Here is a 19,875-nt window from a genome sequence, read left to right on the forward strand (position 1 = left end):
TAAAGGTTCATAACGACCTATTGGTATATATTTCATACAATTTGAAAACTTATATAAAGCAAAAGGCAGCGTTATTAAACCGTGGATAAGGCATGTTGTCAAAAAACCCGCAATCCTCTGCTGATGATGTCACTGAGCATGTCATGAATGATGTAATATGTGACATCATCAGCAGTGGATTACGGGTAATAGTATCTCTAGTTTACTCCCCTATAGCTGTCTTTATTTTAACATAAGTGTGTGTTTCCCTCCCTTATACTTACTGTTTTTGGTTCGCTTCCAGTTCGCGTACCGGCGAGCGAACTAGGAAGCGAACTAAGAGAAATAGAGGTTGGCACAGTTCCAAATATTGTACCAATTTTTTAATAACGGGGAGGTAGTTCTGAAAAGAACTTTTTTTTTTATTTTTCTGAACATTTTTTTACTGTTTTTGAATTTTTCGGAACAGTTTTATATTTTTTTGGGTTTTTCTTGGAGGGGCAATGAAAACGATTCATTGTAAAGGGCTCAACAGGAGCAACAAAACAAAAAAAAGAAGTATTTATTATTTTGGGCGTTTCGGACAAACTTGCATATGATAGTCAATAGCTCTGTTGATCAGAGTGATGCTTCTTTCTCCGTAGGAAATGAATCCATCGCAAAATACGCAGGTGTGTTTTACTTCACCAAATCTCATTTGTATATTTGGCACCATCTCCCTGCCCTCTGGTCCCGTTACTTCCGGTACAACAGATCTTCTGGCCATAATAGGGAGATTATCTAGGTCGTTCCGAAACTGTGCAGCACTGTAGTTGTTAGGATGCCACCTAGTCATATGGCGATGCATTGTGTAGTTTCCGAAACTGTATTTTTTGTCGGTCCCTCTGGACAGTCTATCTTGACATATAAGGCAAGTTACGTATCTTGCATTTACTTTTTTCTGACTTTTTGGGAATTTAAAAAAATTGCCAAATGAAGTTTTCTTTCCGGTGAGACGTCCTGGGCTGCTCAGGCAAAAACTGCCTCTCTTCGTGCTCGTCCTCCTGTTCCTCTTCTTCTTCTTCTTGTTGAATTATAACTTGAGCAGGTGGTCCACTCTTCCTTGGATGTGGTGGAGGTGGTGGGGAAGCACCAGCTGAAGCTACTAAAGAAGCCATTGCTCAGTGATCACAAAGGGTCTTTCTCTCACAATGATGAAAGTCAGAGTGAGGAAAGAAGGAGGGATTTTCATCATTTGGGAAAAACAAGAGTTCTCAACCAATCAAAAGTGTTCATTTTAGATTATATGACCTAGTCTTACATCATTAAGAAACCAAAAGTGAAATGAACCAATGAAAAGTGTTATTACCAAGTCACATGACTTGCTGTGTTTACGTTAAGCGCTTTGCAGGGCCTCCCGGTTTGCTTCCAGAAACCTGCGCTTTGCGACTCGCTTCGCGTACCAGTTCGCTAACGTAGTACGTCATATGACGTATCACGCGACAACGTGAAACGTCATGCGGACGGGAGGCGTCACGATGTTGTTTTGTAACGCGGCACTTGCGGTAAAGAAACGTTTACCGGCTCGCGGTCTATTTCGCGGCATAAAGGTCAGCTAACGGGAAGCTTCCCTATTTGCGAAGCGGGAACGAAGAAAAAAAAATATTTAAAAAAAAAAATTATTCATAAACATATAAAATATATTTTTGGATTTAAAGAAGAATACATTTTACAGCTACAGATATTAGCTGTTAAAAAACCAATGAAATTCACAGAAAAAACCATAGGTTATGGACCATATATAGTTAGGAATTAGCATTTACAAAACCTTGAAAATTCACTGAAAAAACCATAGGTTATAGACCATATATAGTTAGGAATTAGCATTTACAAAACCTTGAAAATTCACTGAAAAAACCATAGGTTATAGACCATATATAGTTAGGAATTAGCATTTAAAAAACCTTATTTTACTCACACAAAACCATTGAAATTCCATATATAGTTAGTTGCACTAACTATATATCGCGCACCCGCAATCCACTGCTGATCATGTCACATATTACATCATTCATGACATGGTCAGTGACATCACTGATGACATCACTGATGACATCTCAAATGACATCACTGATGACATCACTGATGACATCTCATTTGACATCATTCTTGTGCTAATACGATAAACCTCTTCAGACTCTAATATAACCTTAGATACACTCAGTGTATACAGACACTCACACACTGCCACTCATCCATGGAGTTACTCACACACCCAGTCAGTCATGCAAAGAAACAATCTCACCTCCATTTCTTCAACTATACAGTTAAACACACCTTACTTATTGAAACATATACTAACACATATTTACTCTCTTATACAATCCCTGATACAAGTTCACAATGATCGATACAACCACTTACTCATTCAGTGGCTCTCATGCACAGTTATTTATATATGCCAACTCTCACATGTACTGTGTTTTACATATGTACTTACTATGACATGTAGCATTGAGATATCCATTCACTCATCAATACACTCATGCACACAGTCAACTGCCCATGTAGCTGTTTCCACATGCACTCTTGAACTCATACACCTAGTGAATAAACTGCTCACACATCTATGCATAGAGTCTCACACCTTCCAGCCACCCCCACACAAACTCAATCTCCCATAGAAATACTTGGGCAACCAATTAATAACACATATAGCCTCTCGTATAGCTAATGATCAACACATGCAGCAGTTTACAGAACAACAGACATAATGATGCACAAATTAAGACAGTTTAGTCACTAACCCATGCATTCAGTGAGACACATTTAATCACTCACTCATACAGTCAGTCATGCACCTACTAAATCCTTCATCCAGACACTTATACATCCACTCAAGACATATTTTAACTTTACAGAAAAATACAGTCACTGGATGTTGTCATCAGTGATGTCATCAGTGATGTCATTTGAGATGTCATCAGTGATGTCATCAGTGATGTCACTGACCATGTCATGAATGATGTAATATGTGACATGATCAGCAGTGGATTGCGGGTGCGCGATATATAGTTAGTGCAACTAACTATATATGGAATTTCAATGGTTTTGTGTGAGTAAAATAAGGTTTTTTAAATGCTAATTCCTAACTATATATGGTCTATAACCTATGGTTTTTTCAGTGAATTTTCAAGGTTTTGTAAATGCTAATTCCTAACTATATATGGTCTATAACCTATGGTTTTTTCAGTGAATATATATTACCTACTGGCGGTCGCCAGTAGGTATATATAGTTAGGATTTTTTCTCTATGGGTTTTTTGAAAATTCTATGTCTAATAACTTTGGCGTTTGTGGACGGAATCGGCTGAAATTTTCAGGAAAATGGCACATTTTGTTTCTGAGCAGCCCTTGAAAATTTGGGGGGGGGTTCGTCCAGTGGGGGCCGAGAAAAAAGGGGGGTCCCAAAACGTGTTTTTAACATTGAGTTTTCCATAGGGCGGTTGGCCTCACTTTTAGCCCGAACGGCTGAATGGATTTGCACGAAACTTGGCAAAATTGTAGGGACTGGTAGCCCGATGTGCCTTTTGTAGGTCTCAATATATGTGCTCCAGTGGATTTTGAGAAATTAACGTTTAAAAAAAGATATATATCTGTAACAGCGGACCGGTTAGCGCTCTGGTTCGCGGACTTTTCGCGCAACGGAGCTTTGTGAAGCGAAGCTGATTGGTTCTCCGGCGTCTGTCAACATTCCAAACAGTCCGTAGCGGCCGCCATCTTGTCTCTCGGTAGGATCGAGAGACAAGAGGAGGTCAAAACAAAGGGGGAAATAACTATAAGGGGGCATAGTAGATCCTCGCTGACCCCCTAGGTTTGATGTGGAGGTTTTAAAAGGGCCCCGCGGGGCAAAAAAAAATAATAAAAATAATAATTGAACGGCTGAATGGATTTGCACGAAACTTGGCAAAATATTAGGGACTGGTAGCCCGATGTGCCTTTGCTAGGTCTCAATATATGTGCTCCAGTGGATTTTGAGAAATTAACGTTCAAAAAAAGATATATATCTGTAACAGCGCTCCGCTTCGCGTAACGGAGGTTTGCGAAGCTGATTGGTCATTCTGTCACTGGGCTATAGTTGGGCTACATCTGGCTGATATTTGGGCTACATTTGTTTTTTTGTGTGTCTGGCGGCCATCTTTGGGCTACATTGGGCTACATTGGGCTTCATTGGGCTACATTCGGCTAATTAGCAAATAGCTCATCGCAAACTAGGAATGGTAAAGAATCGCTATTTATTCCTTAAAGTTCGCTATTTAGGAAATGCAAATAACTTTGATGATACATATGGCGGTTCATCTCTAACAAGATAAGAAGCATAGGGATAGATTTATGATGACTGGCGCATCACCAGGGATGTGTTAGTCATTCTGTGCCGCTGTTCCGTCACCTATGGTGTGCTGCATTTACAATGCGGCGCATCACGGGGCAAAAACAGCACAGATGCGTGATGTATCTGTGCCGTAAAGGTGGCGCATTGCTGGAGTTGTATCGCAAGTGTGATGAAGGTCCAGCAAGGGTCGGGGGTGCCCCTGTCGCAGGGTTTCTGTTCTCACACAGAACTGTGGACAGAGGATTGGAACCTCGGCGAATTAGGGTGTCCCAAAACTCACGTTAGTAATCAAAAACTATTTAGCAAGCTAGGTACAGTGTCACATTGGATATAACAAACTCTCAATGTTTAGACAATCCAGAATATGAACTTATAGTACCTCAGGATACGTGGAACTCATGAACAGTCGGTCGTTATATATTTCTTAGAAACCAGAACATGGAGTTAAGAAGAACACATGTGTATTTGAAATGTTTATTTACTAATGCCGTCTTCTCAGGCGTAGTACCTTAGATAATAAAAGTACACATATTATCAGTAGCAAAATTACCAGCATAGTTACTAGTACATAAAAAGTGAATGGTGATAGTATGTTAACATGCTGTAAATGAATAAGAGTTAGCAACACTTATAAGCAGCCGCGGGCCGTGGAGGGAGTTACGGTGAGGCAGGGAGGCGGGGAGGGGGAGAAGCAGGGTGGAGAATACAAGTACACATATTATCAGTAGCAAAATTACCAGCATAGTTACTAGTACATAAAAAGCGAATGGTGACAGTATGTTAACATGCTGTAAATGAATAAGAGTTAGCAACACTTATAAGCAGCCGCGGGCCGTGGAGGGAGTTACGGTGGGGCAGGGAGGCGGGGAGGGGGAGGGGCAAGGTAGAGAGGGCTCCACCCTGCTTCTCCCCCTCCCCGCCTCCCTGCCTCACCGTAACTCCCTCCACGGCCCGCGGCTGCTTATATCTCACCCTCCCTAATACACATATTATATTATTTGCTAAGAAGGTCTCTTTGTGTTGGTTTAGGGCGTGCCCATACTTTAGTGTCTTAGATTTGAAGGAATCACATCAGCATACACCAGCTCTCTCTTCATGTGAACCGCATCAACTGTTGTGTATGTGTGTTCGGCAAAGCAATATAAAACCCGCCTCATGCCCAGAATTGGCAGAAGTTGCACTTATGTTATGAGTATGAAGTCGTGGAGATCAGACCTCATAACAATTCTGTACCGTGTTGTTCTTGAAACTTTAGCACTCGCTGTACAGATATAGTTTAACAAGTAAAGCAGATAGTAGACCAATAACATATTATTCTCATGTAAACCACGATGAACTACTAGGTGGAAAGCTAAAGCAACAACTAAATGTCGTGTGCAGAAGTTGCAAAAAAGGAAAAATGGCGTTTAAACCGGTAATGAGCCCATGCTAACTTAACACGGTGTAAAGATATCCAGGACCTAGATGACACCTCCTCATGATCCGGAAACGAACTGAATAAGATAATAGAAGTGCCATCTCATGAGAGCAGATTGCAAGTTTATATGTGGACGGTCCGCAAGGTAAAGCATTAAAAACTAGGAAAATTCAATGCTAAAGAAAAATAAAACAGCCAAGTACTTTATCGAGTCTTAAGCCAATAGGCAAGGTAAATAATAAAAACTTGACAATTAAGTCAATGAATTGTCAATGAAATGCTAGTACTCAGCATATGAAACATGAAAAAGGTCTATGACATAACTGTGTATGCAAAATAAGCTGCAACAGCCTCCAACAGGAAGTCACCGTCTTCATCCGAAAACAGTTCAGCCATCCAATTTAAAAGCGGAAAAGAACATACGTGCTCTCCCAGCACCGGATCCTCTATCACCATCAGAGGACAGCTCGGTGGGTTTTCAAGAAAGCTCTGTTCCAAGAAAGACTGTGCTGCCGCCAGTAAATTCCAGGGACCAAGTAGTCCATGCATCAATGCCACAGCCATAATCCTTTCGCCAGGACAAATCAACTCGTGAGTAATGATAGGAGTCATCAGCTGATTAAAGTCGACGTCAGGAGAAACCGGTCCGCAGAGACACAAATCAATGGCCCAATCGAAATCACAGGTCAGGCAGTGAAATACAGGCTGGACACAGGTGAAGTAGGAGAACCGAAAAGATAATCCATATGCCGTGCTTAATATCGCCAACGGCATTGTGCCATAATATTCTAGCATGCGATTGCGGAACAGTGTCAGCAGCTGCAGGGTCGGAGGTTGCATAGGAGGGACATCCATATTTAAAAATGTAAAAAAGTACAAGAGCGTCCGCTGGTAATGCAAGTAAAAATGCAATCCACGAACCAGAGTGGAGAAAATGGAATGAAAGGGAGCAGGGATGACTCCAAAGATTTTCTCAAATGAAGTCACGAGACCACTGGTAACAACTTTAAAAAAGTGTGCCAGGGATTTTGTGGAGGATGCGTTAAAGATAGTCGGAAACATGTTGCTGAAATTGAAAGGCAAACCTGTGTACGGGTGTTCGCTATGTGAAGTACGAAAGTTTCACGGGCCGAACTCAAGGCCACCTCTCTCTGAGACAAAAGAGCTCTTATTCTTGTCATGCCGTTGAAACGTGTCCCAAGGTTGGTATTTGTGGCCAGATTGAAAACTCCCTATGTTCATGTGTGGGAGGAAATAGAACATTTCTGCAGCAAATAACCCGTTCACTTACTGTTACGATAAAAGGAATACTTTTAATTAACTCAGAACAATCTTCATTATTGAGCATCAAATAACTACCATTTTCCAACAACTTGAACGTGGGGATGATAGCAGGAACTGGCGTGCCTTGCATCACGCAAGCCATATTTGGTCGCTGTTTGTTGCATGAATCGTGTAACTGTATGTGCCTACACATTAGTGAATGATCTGGCGTCTCAGTGCATTCCTCTCCATTCAGATAAACTTCTTGATCATCTTTGAAACATCTGTATGTGTATGGAAGCGACCAGACCTCATGAACAAAAGCACTACCTAAAGGTTCATAAAGACCTATTGGTATATATTTCATACAATTTGAAAACTTATATAAAGCAAAAGGCAGCGTTATTAAACCGTCGATAAGGCATGTTGCCAAAAAACCCGCAATCCTCTGCTGATGATGTCACTGAGCATGTCATGAATGATGTAATATGTGACATCATCAGTAGTGGATTATGGGTAATAGTATCTCTAGTTTACTCCCCTATAGCTGTCTTTCTTTTAACATAAGTGTGTGTTTCCTTCCCTTATACTTACTGTTTTTGGTTCGCTTCCAGTTCGCGTACCAGCGAGCGAACTAGGAAGCGAACTAAGAGAAATAGAGGTTGGCACAGTTCCAAATATTGTACCAATTTTTTAATAACGGGGAGGTAGTTCTGAAAAGAACTTTTTTTTTTATTTTTCTGAACATTTTTTTACTGTAAGGTTCCCGATTCGCGAAGCGGGAACGAAGAAAAAAAAATATTTAAAAAAATAATTATTCATAAACATATAAAATATATTTTTGGATTTAAAGAAGAATAAATTTTACAGCTACAGATATTAGCTGTTAAAAAACCAATGAAATTCACTGAAAAAACCATAGGTTATAGACCATATATAGTTAGGAATTAGCATTTACAAAACCTTGAAAATTCACTGAAAAAACCATAGGTTATAGACCATATATAGTTAGGAATTAGCATTTACTAAACCTTATTTTACTCACACAAAACCATTGAAATTCCATATATAGTTAGTTGCACTAACTATATATCGCGCACCCGCAATCCACTGCTGATCATGTCACATATTACATCATTCATGACATGGTCAGTGACATCACTGATGACATCACTGATGACATCTCAAATGACATCACTGATGACATCTCACTTGATATCAATGATCACATCACTGATGATATCATTCATGTGATAATACAATGCATCTCCTCACACTCTAATATAACCTCCGTTACACCCAGTGTTAAATAGAGAGTATCATTTTTGAAACCATTGACACACCAATACTAGTTACTACATACGCACTCACTGATTCCTATGTCTACACACACATTCACTCATACAATCATTCATACATACAATCACTCATCTTTACAACACTATCATATGCACTCATACACCTATACAGACACTCACACTCTGCCACTCATCCATGGAGTTACTCACACACCTAGTCAGTCCTGAAAAGAATCAATCACACTTCCATTTTCTCATCTATACAGTTAAACACAGAACACCTTACATTTTTGAAACATATACTAACACATAGTTACTCTCTTATAGAATCACTGATACAAGTACACATTGATCTGCACAGAGTCACACACCTCCCAGCCAGCCATACACACACTCAGTCTCCCATACAAATACTTGTGCAACCAATCAATAACCCATATAGCTACTTATATAGCTACTGATCAACACGTGCAGCAGCTTGCACAACAACAGACATACTGATGCACACTTTTAGACAGTTTAGTCACTAACCCGTGCATTCAGTAAGACGCATTTAATCACTCACTCATACAGTCAATCACGCACCTACTAAAACCTTCATTCAGACACTTATACATCCACTCATTCTTCAATATGTAAAACATATTTAAACTTTACAGAAACACATAATCACTGGATGTTGTCATCAGTGATGTCATCAGTGATGTCACTGACCATGTCATGAATGATGTAATATGTGACATGATCAGCAGTGGATTGCGGGTGCGCGATATATAGTTAGTGCAACTAACTATATATGGAATTTCAATGGTTTTGTGTGAGTAAAATAAGGTTTAGTAAATGCTAATTCCTAACTATATATGGTCTATAACCTATGGTTTTTTCAGTGAATATACATATATATATATATATATATATATATACACATACATATATATATATATATATATATATATATATATATATATATATATATATATATATATATATATATATATATATATATATATATATATATATATATATATATATTACCTACTGGCGGTCGCCAGTAGGTATATATAGTTAGGATTTTTTCTCTATGGGTTTTTTGAAAATTCTATGTCTAATAACTTTGGCGTTTGTGGACGGAATTGGCTGAAATTTTCAGGAAAATGGCACATTTTGTTTCTGAGCAGCCCTTGAAAATTTGGGGGGGGTTCGTCCAGTGGGGGCCGAGAAAAAAGGGGGGTCCCAAAACGTGTTTTTAACATTGAGTTTTCCATAGGGCGGTTGGCCTCACTTTTAGCCCGAACGGCTGAATGGATTTGCACGAAACTTGGCAAAATTGTAGGGACTGGTAGCCCGATGTGCCTTTTGTAGGTCTCAATATATGTGCTCCAGTGGATTTTGAGAAATTAACGTTTAAAAAAAGATATATATCTGTAACAGCGGACCGGGCAGCGCTCTGGTTCGCGGACTTTTCGCGCAACGGAGCTTTGTGAAGCGAAGCTGATTGGTTCTCCGGCGTCTGTCAACATTCCAAACAGTCCGTAGCGGCCGCCATCTTGTCTCTCGGTAGGATCGAGAGACAAGAGGAGGTCAAAACAAAGGGGGAAATAACTATAAGGGGGCATAGTAGATCCTCGCTGACCCCCTAGGTTTGATGTGGAGGTTTTAAAAGGGCCCCGCGGGGCAAAAAAAAATAATAATAATTGAACGGCTGAATGGATTTGCACGAAACTTGGCAAAATATTAGGGACTGGTAGCCCGATGTGCCTTTGCTAGGTCTCAATATATGTGCTCCAGTGGATTTTGAGAAATTAACGTTCAAAAAAAGATATATATCTGTAACAGCGCTCCGCTTCGCGTAACGGAGGTTTGCGAAGCTGATTGGTCATTCTGTCACTGGGCTATAGTTGGGCTACATCTGGCTGATATTTGGGCTACATTTGTTTTTTTGTGTGTCTGGCGGCCATCTTTGGGCTACATTGGGCTACATTGGGCTTCATTGGGCTACATTCGGCTAATTAGCAAATAGCTCATCGCAAACTAGGAATGGTAAAGAATCGCTGTTTATTCCTTAAAGTTCGCTATTTAGGAAATGCAAAAAACTTTGATGATATATATGGCGGTTCATCTCTAACAAGATAAGAAGCATAGGGATACATTTATGATGACTGGCGCATCACCAGGGATGTGTTAGTCATTCTGTGCCGCTGTTCCGTCACCTATGGTGTGCTGCATTTACAATGCGGCGCATCATGGGGCAAAAACAGCACAGATGCGTGATGTATCTGTGCCGTAAAGGTGGCGCATTGCTGGAGTTGTATCGCAAGTGTGATGAAGCTCCAGCAAGGGTCGGGGGTGCCCCTGTCGCAGGGTTTCTGTTCTCACACAGAACTGTGGACAGAGGATTGGAACCTCGGCGAATTAGGGTGTCCCAAAACTCACGTTAGTAATCAAAAACTCCTTAGCAAGCTAGGTACAGTGTCACATTGGATATAACAAACTCTCAATGTTTAGACAATCCAGAATATGAACTTATAGTACCTCAGGATACGTGGAACTCATGAACAGTCGGTCGTTATAGATTTCTTAGAAACCAGAACATGGAGTTAAGAAGAACAGATGTGTATTTGAAATGTTTATTTACTAATGCCGTCTTCTCAGGCGTAGTACCTTAGATAATAAAAGTACACATATTATCAGTAGCAAAATTACCAGCATAGTTACTAGTACATAAAAAGTGAATGGTGATAGTATGTTAACATGCTGTAAATGAATAAGAGTTAGCAACACTTATAAGCAGCCGCGGGCCGTGGAGGGAGTTACGGTGAGGCAGGGAGGCGGGGAGGGGGAGAAGCAGGGTGGAGAATACAAGTACACATATTATCAGTAGCAAAATTACCAGCATAGTTACTAGTACATAAAAAGCGAATGGTGACAGTATGTTAACATGCTGTAAATGAATAAGAGTTAGCAACACTTATAAGCAGCCGCGGGCCGTGGAGGGAGTTACGGTGGGGCAGGGAGGCGGGGAGGGGGAGGGGCAAGGTAGAGAGGGCTCCACCCTGCTTCTCCCCCTCCCCGCCTCCCTGCCCCATCGTAACTCCCTCCACGGCCCGCGGCTGCTTATATCTCACCCTCCCTAATACACATATTATATTATTTGCTAAGAAGGTCTCTTTGTGTTGGTTTAGGGCGTGCCCATACTTTAGTGTCTTAGATTTGAAGGAATCACATCACCATACACCAGCTCTCTCTTTATGTGAACCGCATCAACTGTTGTGTATGTGTGTTCGGCAAAGCAATATAAAACCCGCCTCATGCCCAGAATTGGCAGAAGTTGCACTTATGTTATGAGTATGAAGTCGTGGAGATCAGACCTCATAACAATTCTGTATCGTGTTGTTCTTGAAACTTTAGCACTCGCTGTACAGATATAGTTTAACAAGTAAAGCAGATAGTAGACCAATAACATATTATTCTCATGTAAACCACGATGAACTACTAGGTGGAAAGCTAAAGCAACAACTAAGTGTCGTGTGCAGAAGTTGCAAAAAAGGAAAAATGGCGTTTAAACCGGTAATGAGCCCATGCTAACTTAACACGGTGTAAAGATATCCAGGACCTAGATGACACCTCCTCATGATCCGGAAACGAACTGAATAAGATAATAGAAGTGCCATCTCATGAGAGCAGATTGCAAGTTTATATGTGGACGGTCCGCAAGGTAAAGCATTAAAAACTAGGAAAATTTTATGCTAAAGAAAAATAAAACAGCCAAGTACTTTATCGAGTCTTAAGCCAATAGGCAAGGTAAATAATAAAAACTTGACAAATAAGTCAATGAATTGTCAATGAAATGCTAGTACTCAGCATATCAAACATGAAAAAGGTCTATGACATAACTGTGTATGCAAAATAAGCTGCAACAGCCTCCAATAGGAAGTCACCGTCTTCATCCGAAAACAGTTCAGCCATCCAATTTAAAAGCGGAAAAGAACATACGTGCTCTCCCAGCACCGGATCCTCTATCACCATCAGAGGACAGCTCGGTGGGTTTTCAAGAAAGCTCTCTTCCAAGAAAGACTGTGCTGCCGCCAGTAAATTCCAGGGACCAAGTAGTCCATGCATCAATGCCACAGCCATAATCCTTTCGCCAGGACAAACCAACTCGTGAGTAATGATAGGAGTCATCAGCTGATTAAAGTCGACGTCAGGAGAAACCGGTCCGCAGAGACACAAATCAATGGCCCAATCGAAATCACAGGTCAGGCAGTGAAATACAGGCTGGACACAGGTGAAGTAGGAGAACCGAAAAGATAATCCATATGCCGTGCTTAATATCGCCAACGGCATTGTGCCATAATATTCTAGCATGCGATTGCGGAACAGTGTCAGCAGCTGCAGGGTCGGAGGTTGCATAGGAGGGACATCCATATTTAAAAATGTAAAAAAGCACAAGAGCGTCCGCTGGTAATGCAAGTAAAAATGCCAATCCACGAACCAGAGTGCAGAAAATACAATGAAAGGAAGCAGGGATGACTCCAAAGATTTTCTCAAATGAAGTCACGAGACCACTGGTAACAACTTTAAAAAAGTGTGTCAGGGACTTTGTGGAGGATGCGTTAAAGATAGTCGGAAACATGTTGCTGAAATTGAAAGGCAAATCTTAATTGAAAAGGGTGTGCACCTCTGTACGGGTGTTCGCTATGTGAAGTACGAAAGTTTCACGGGCCGAACTCAAGGCCACCTCTCTCTGAGACAAAAGAGCTCTTATTCTTGCCATGCCGTTGAAACGTGTCCCAAGGTTGGTATTTGTGGCCAGATTGAAAACTCCCTATGTTCATGTGTGGGAGGAAATAGAACATTTCTGCAGCAAATAACCCGTTCACTTACTGTTACGATAAAAGGAATACTTTTAATTAACTCAGAACAATCTTCATTATTGAGCATCAAATAACTACCATTTTCCAACAACTTGAACGTGGGGATGATAGCAGGAACTGGCGTGCCTTGCAACACGCAAGCCATATTTGGTCGGTGTTTGTTGCATGAACCGTGTAACTGTATGTGCCTACACATTAGTGAATGATCTGGCGTCTCAGTGCATTCCTCTCCATTCAGATAAACTTCTTGATCATCTTTGAAACATCTGTATGTGTATGGAAGCGACCAGACCTCATGAAGAAAAGCACTACCTAAAGGTTCATAACGACCTATTGGTATATATTTCATACAATTTGAAAACTTATATAAAGCAAAAGGCAGCGTTCTTAAACCGTGGATAAGGCATGTTGTCAAAAAACCCGCAATCCTCTGCTGATGATGTCACTGAGCATGTCATGAATGATGTAATATGTGACATCATCAGCAGTGGATTACGGGTATTAGTATCTCTAGTTTACTCCCCTATAGCTGTCTTTATTTTAACATAAGTGTGTGTTTCCCTCCCTTATACTTACTGTTTTTGGTTCGCTTCCAGTTCGCGTACCGGCGAGCGAACTAGGAAGCGAACTAAGAGAAATAGAGGTTGGCACAGTTCCAAATATTGTACCAATTTTTTAATAACGGGGAGGTAGTTCTGAAAAGAACTTTTTTTTTTATTTTTCTGAACATTTTTTTACTGTTTTTGAATTTTTCGGAACAGTTTTATATTTTTTTGGGTTTTTCTTGGAGGGGGCAATGAAAACGATTCATTGTAAAGGGCTCAACAGGAGCAACAAAACAAAAAAAAGAAGTATTTATTATTTTGGGCGTTTCGGACAAACTTGCATATGATAGTCAATAGCTCTGTTGATCAGAGTGATGCTTCTTTCTCCGTAGGAAATGAATCCATCGCAAAATACGCAGGTGTGTTTTACTTCACCAAATCTCATTTGTATATTTGGCACCATCTCCCTGCCCTCTGGTCTCGTTACTTCCGGTACAACAGATCTTCTGGCCATAATAGGGAGATTATCTAGGTCGTTCCGAAACTGTGCAGCACTGTAGTTGTTAGGATGCCACCTAGTCATATGGCGATGCATTGTGTAGTTTCCGAAACTGTATTTTTTGTCGGTCCCTCTGGACAGTCTATCTTGACATATAAGGCAAGTTACGTATCTTGCATTTACTTTTTTCTGACCTTTGGGAATTTTAAAAAATTGCCAAATGAAGTTTTCTTTCCGGTGAGACGTCCTGGGCTGCTCAGGCAAAAACTGCCTCTCTTCGTGCTCGTCCTCCTGTTCCTCTTCTTCTTCTTCTTGTTGAATTATAACTTGAGCAGGTGGTCCACTCTTCCTTGGATGTGGTGGAGGTGGTGGGGAAGCACCAGCTGAAGCTACTAAAGAAGCCATTGCTCAGTGATCACAAAGGGTCTTTCTCTCACAATGATGAAAGTCAGAGTGAGGAAAGAAGGAGGGATTTTCATCATTTGGGAAAAACAAGAGTTCTCAACCAATCAAAAGTGTTCATTTTAGATTATATGACCTAGTCTTACATCATTAGGAAACCAAAAGTGAAATGAACCAATGAAAAGTGTTATTACCAAGTCACATGACTTGCTGTGTTTACGTTAAGCGCTTTGCAGGGCCTCCCGGTTTGCTTCCAGAAACCTGCGCTTTGCGACTCGCTTCGCGTACCAGTTCGCTAACGTAGTACGTCATATGACGTATCACGCGACAACGTGAAACGTCATGCGGACGGGAGGCGTCACGATGTTGTTTTGTAACGCGGCACTTGCGGTAAAGAAACGTTTACCGGCTCGCGGTCTATTTCGCGGCATCAAGGTCAGCTAACGGGAAGCTTCCCTATTTGCGAAGCGGGAACGAAGAAAAAAAAATATTTTAAAAAAAAATTATTCATAAACATATAAAATATATTTTTGGATTTAAAGAAGAATACATTTTACAGCTACAGATATTAGCTGTTAAAAAACCAATGAAATTCACAGAAAAAACCATAGGTTATGGACCATATATAGTTAGGAATTAGCATTTACAAAACCTTGAAAATTCACTGAAAAAACCATAGGTTATAGACCATATATAGTTAGGAATTAGCATTTACAAAACCTTGAAAATTCACTGAAAAAACCATAGGTTATAGACCATATATAGTTAGGAATTAGCATTTAAAAAACCTTATTTTACTCACACAAAACCATTGAAATTCCATATATAGTTAGTTGCACTAACTATATATCGCGCACCCGCAATCCACTGCTGATCATGTCACATATTACATCATTCATGACATGGTCAGTGACATCACTGATGACATCACTGATGACATCTCAAATGACATCACTGATGACATCACTGATGACATCTCATTTGACATCATTCTTGTGCTAATACGATAAACCTCTTCAGACTCTAATATAACCTTAGATACACTCAGTGTATACAGACACTCACACACTGCCACTCATCCATGGAGTTACTCACACACCCAGTCAGTCATGCAAAGAAACAATCTCACCTCCATTTCTTCAACTATACAGTTAAACACACCTTACTTATTGAAACATATACTAACACATATTTACTCTCTTATACAATCCCTGATACAAGTTCACAATGATCGATACAACCACTCACTCATTCAGTGGCTCTCATGCACAGTTATTTATATATGCCAACTCTCACATGTACTGTGTTTTACATATGTACTTACTATGACATGTAGCATTGAGATATCCATTCACTCATCAATACACTCATGCACACAGTCAACTGCCCATGTAGCTGTTTCCACATGCACTCTTGAACTCATACACCTAGTGAATAAACTGCTCACACATCTATGCATAGAGTCTCACACCTTCCAGCCACCCCCACACAAACTCAATCTCCCATAGAAATACTTGGGCAACCAATTAATAACACATATAGCCTCTCGTATAGCTAATGATCAACACATGCAGCAGTTTACAGAACAACAGACATAATGATGCACAAATTAAGACAGTTTAGTCACTAACCCATGCATTCAGTGAGACACATTTAATCACTCACTCATACAGTCAGTCATGCACCTACTAAATCCTTCATCCAGACACTTATACATCCACTCAAGACATATTTTAACTTTACAGAAAAATACAGTCACTGGATGTTGTCATCAGTGATGTCATCAGTGATGTCATTTGAGATGTCATCAGTGATGTCATCAGTGATGTCACTGACCATGTCATGAATGATGTAATATGTGACATGATCAGCAGTGGATTGCGGGTGCGCGATATATAGTTAGTGCAACTAACTATATATGGAATTTCAATGGTTTTGTGTGAGTAAAATAAGGTTTTTTAAATGCTAATTCCTAACTATATATGGTCTATAACCTATGGTTTTTTCAGTGAATATATATATATATATATATATATATATATATATATATATATATAAATATCTTCAACCAATCTTTTTGGCACTTAAATTGTTCGACCTCACCTGATCTTGTCATTGGAAACTGGGAACTGTCACCATCAATGTCCAGGATCTCTGGTAATGGTGGATGTCCGCTGAAACGCGTCTGGTCGTTTTTTGATAAAAATCCTTTGATCTTCAAACCCACGGAGTCGGTTCCTGTTTTTCAAAGCCTAATGAACCAGGATTGGATCCATATTTGAGGCTGACTGGAGCCTCATACACCGACCCTCCTCGCTTTGGTGCTCCCAATAACCAGTTAAGCAGTTTGGACAATTTCTTCGTGTCGAGGAATACTGGGAGCCCCCCGAGGCTAACAATCCACCAAGCAGACATCGCTTCCACAACGCAACCGTGAGTATCCTAACCCTGTGGGGGCCGGAGGGCCATCAAAGAATTAGTGAGACTTACATGAGCACTAGGGAATGTTTGTAGTGCCACAGACATTTAGATTAAGCCGACGGGAGAGGTAGCCCTGAGCGCAGATGCGCATTTACAGGCAGTGGGTGTCAAAGGGAATTACGCTTCCAAAAAACGATGGCAGAAGAATGGGTAAAGGAGCGCGAGGAGGCAGCAATAGACATCTTTAAAGACCGGGTTGAGGAAGCGACTGAACCATCAACTAGAAAAAGTGCACAACCAACTACCGAGGGAAATGACATCAAAAAACTCCTGAACGAACTAGAGACACTACGCAAACATGAAGTTGCAAAATGGTGGGAATGTACCTCCCTCAAAAGGTACCTGGAAGTAGGGAGAATACCCAGAGGGCTGAGAATCCTCGTGGCCCCAACCTACGAGAACCCGGACCCTGCCATGCTCCAGGATTGGGCAGATAACAGTGCTGAATCATCTCGCAAAATGTTACGCATCTTAATTAAATATGCAAGCACAGACACGGAAAAACTACTCCTGAAGATAGATTGTATCATGGCAGAACTGGACAAACTACCAAATCAAGATAAAGTAAATAAAGGATTATCAGAAATAAAAACATGGGTCCAGAAACACGAGAACACCATAAAAGAAAGGAAGGCGGAGAAATTCCAGCGGGATCGGAACGACTACTTACAAGGCAGGATTTACACGTTTGCCCGGAAATGTGAAAATATCCGCCGCCAGCAGCTCTCAGCAACCGGAAGCCCCCTGCCATGCCCTCAAGTATTAAGTGAGTCGGAAATCAGCTCAGGAGGAGAATCCGACCCTGAAGCGAGCAACAACCCAAATCAGCGCAAAACAGTCCCTACTCCAGTAGACGAGTTTGCTTTTTTACGGGTGGAATGTCTCATGAGCCTAAGACCGAGAACGCAAAGACAAGACCAAACACCAGTCAAAACCAACCCTCAAAAAGCAGAAGGAGGAAGGACAGACGCTGGGGCAGACATGGCACAAAGAACCAAACCCACCTACAGACGAAACAGAAGGAGATGATAAAACCCATGATCACAAACAACACAGTCATAAATCTAACTAACATGGAATTAACGACTGAAGAAAAAGAGACATTGGCGCTGGGACTATCTTTCTGCAAAGAGACAAATTTTAATTACACTGAGACCAGAATTGACTTGTATCATTTCACTCGCAAGCTCAAACTAAACAAGTACTTTTCCACCTTGAAAGACAAACCCCTGGACAAACAAGCTGCACCACAAAATACACCAATCACAACCTCATTGAGTGTAGCAGATTTAAAATTCGTCAAAGAAATGACAGAAATGGAACTGAACATAAGTGAGGGGAGTCTCAGCAACACCCAAACAGGAGCACTCGCTAACCTCACGATCTACGCCTCCGGAAAGACTCCATTCAAGCCCAAATCTACATTGTACCCACCCATGCCCAGGGACAACATTGACACGTTTGCAGACAGAGTCACCAAGGACCTGAAGGAATTAGCCCTCTCTAGCAGCATTTCTTTCAACAAAAACTCCAATGATTACAAAACCAAGTACTGCAAAGTGATGGAAAAGATAAAACAGCGTCCAGACATAGTAGTTCGCTGTGCGGACAAAGGAGGGAACATTGTGCTATGGCCACTGGAGATGTATGACAGGGAAGCTATGTCCCAATTACAAGACAGACAATGCTATATCAGGACCAGCAACACAAACTTCATAAACATCAAAGAAAGATATCATGCATGTCTGTATGTTTGGAGGGGGGAAAGGCTTAATCAACAAACCCGAACTGGATTTCCTTAAGAAAGACTATCCAATCACCCCCCAGCTATACCTGATCCCCAAGGTACACAAAAACATTAGTTGCCCACCAGGCAGACCAATAATTTCGGCTATAGGTAGCCTATTTGAAAACACCAGCAAGTACATTGACTACTTTCTCCAGCCACTAGTGGAAGCACTACCTGCCTTCCTACAGACACTGGGGACTTTCTGATGCATATTTGTGACTTTGTTTGGCATGATGATTACATTTTTGTCACACTGGATGTACAAAGCCTGTACACGAGCATCAGGCATTCAGATGGACTAAATGGTATGCAACCCTACTTAGGCAATAGGGACATCACTCTACACCAACATACCATGATGCTTATACAGATGACAGAGTAGTGCTTAGACAACAATACATTCTCCTACAATAAACTTCTGTACAAACAGACACAGGGCACAGCCATGGGTACTTGCTTCGCCCCCAGCTATGCGAATTTGTATATGGGCTGGTGGGAGGAGCAAGTGCTCATGGTCCAACACCACTACGCAGTCACCAACAACATGGTCCTGTACAAGCGCTATATCAATGACATTTTTATGGTATTGCGAGGTTCAGAGGAAAGTGCCCTAGAATTCGCCACAGCCTTAAATAACAACAGTCTCAACCTTAAGTTCACCTGCACCACCAGCACAGACAAAATTGTATTCTTAGATCTAGAGGTTTTTCAAGTGGGGGACAAGGTAGAAACACGTAAACACAGAAAGGAGACCTCAGGTAACGCCATCTTACACACCATGAGTTTCCACCCGACCAGCCTGAAAGAAAGCATACCTTACGCCGAGTGCCTTAGGATGAAAAGAAACTGCAGCCTAGAAAGTGATTTGCTAGCAAGCACAGAAAGCCTCTTTGACAGACTCAGGGACAGAGGTTACCATCAAAAGACTCTTAGTAAGGCAAGAGAAAAAAGCAACAG

The sequence above is a fragment of the Lissotriton helveticus genome, chromosome 10, assembly GCF_964261635.1.
Source record: "Lissotriton helveticus chromosome 10, aLisHel1.1, whole genome shotgun sequence".
Taxonomy (NCBI): Eukaryota; Metazoa; Chordata; class Amphibia; order Caudata; family Salamandridae; genus Lissotriton; species Lissotriton helveticus.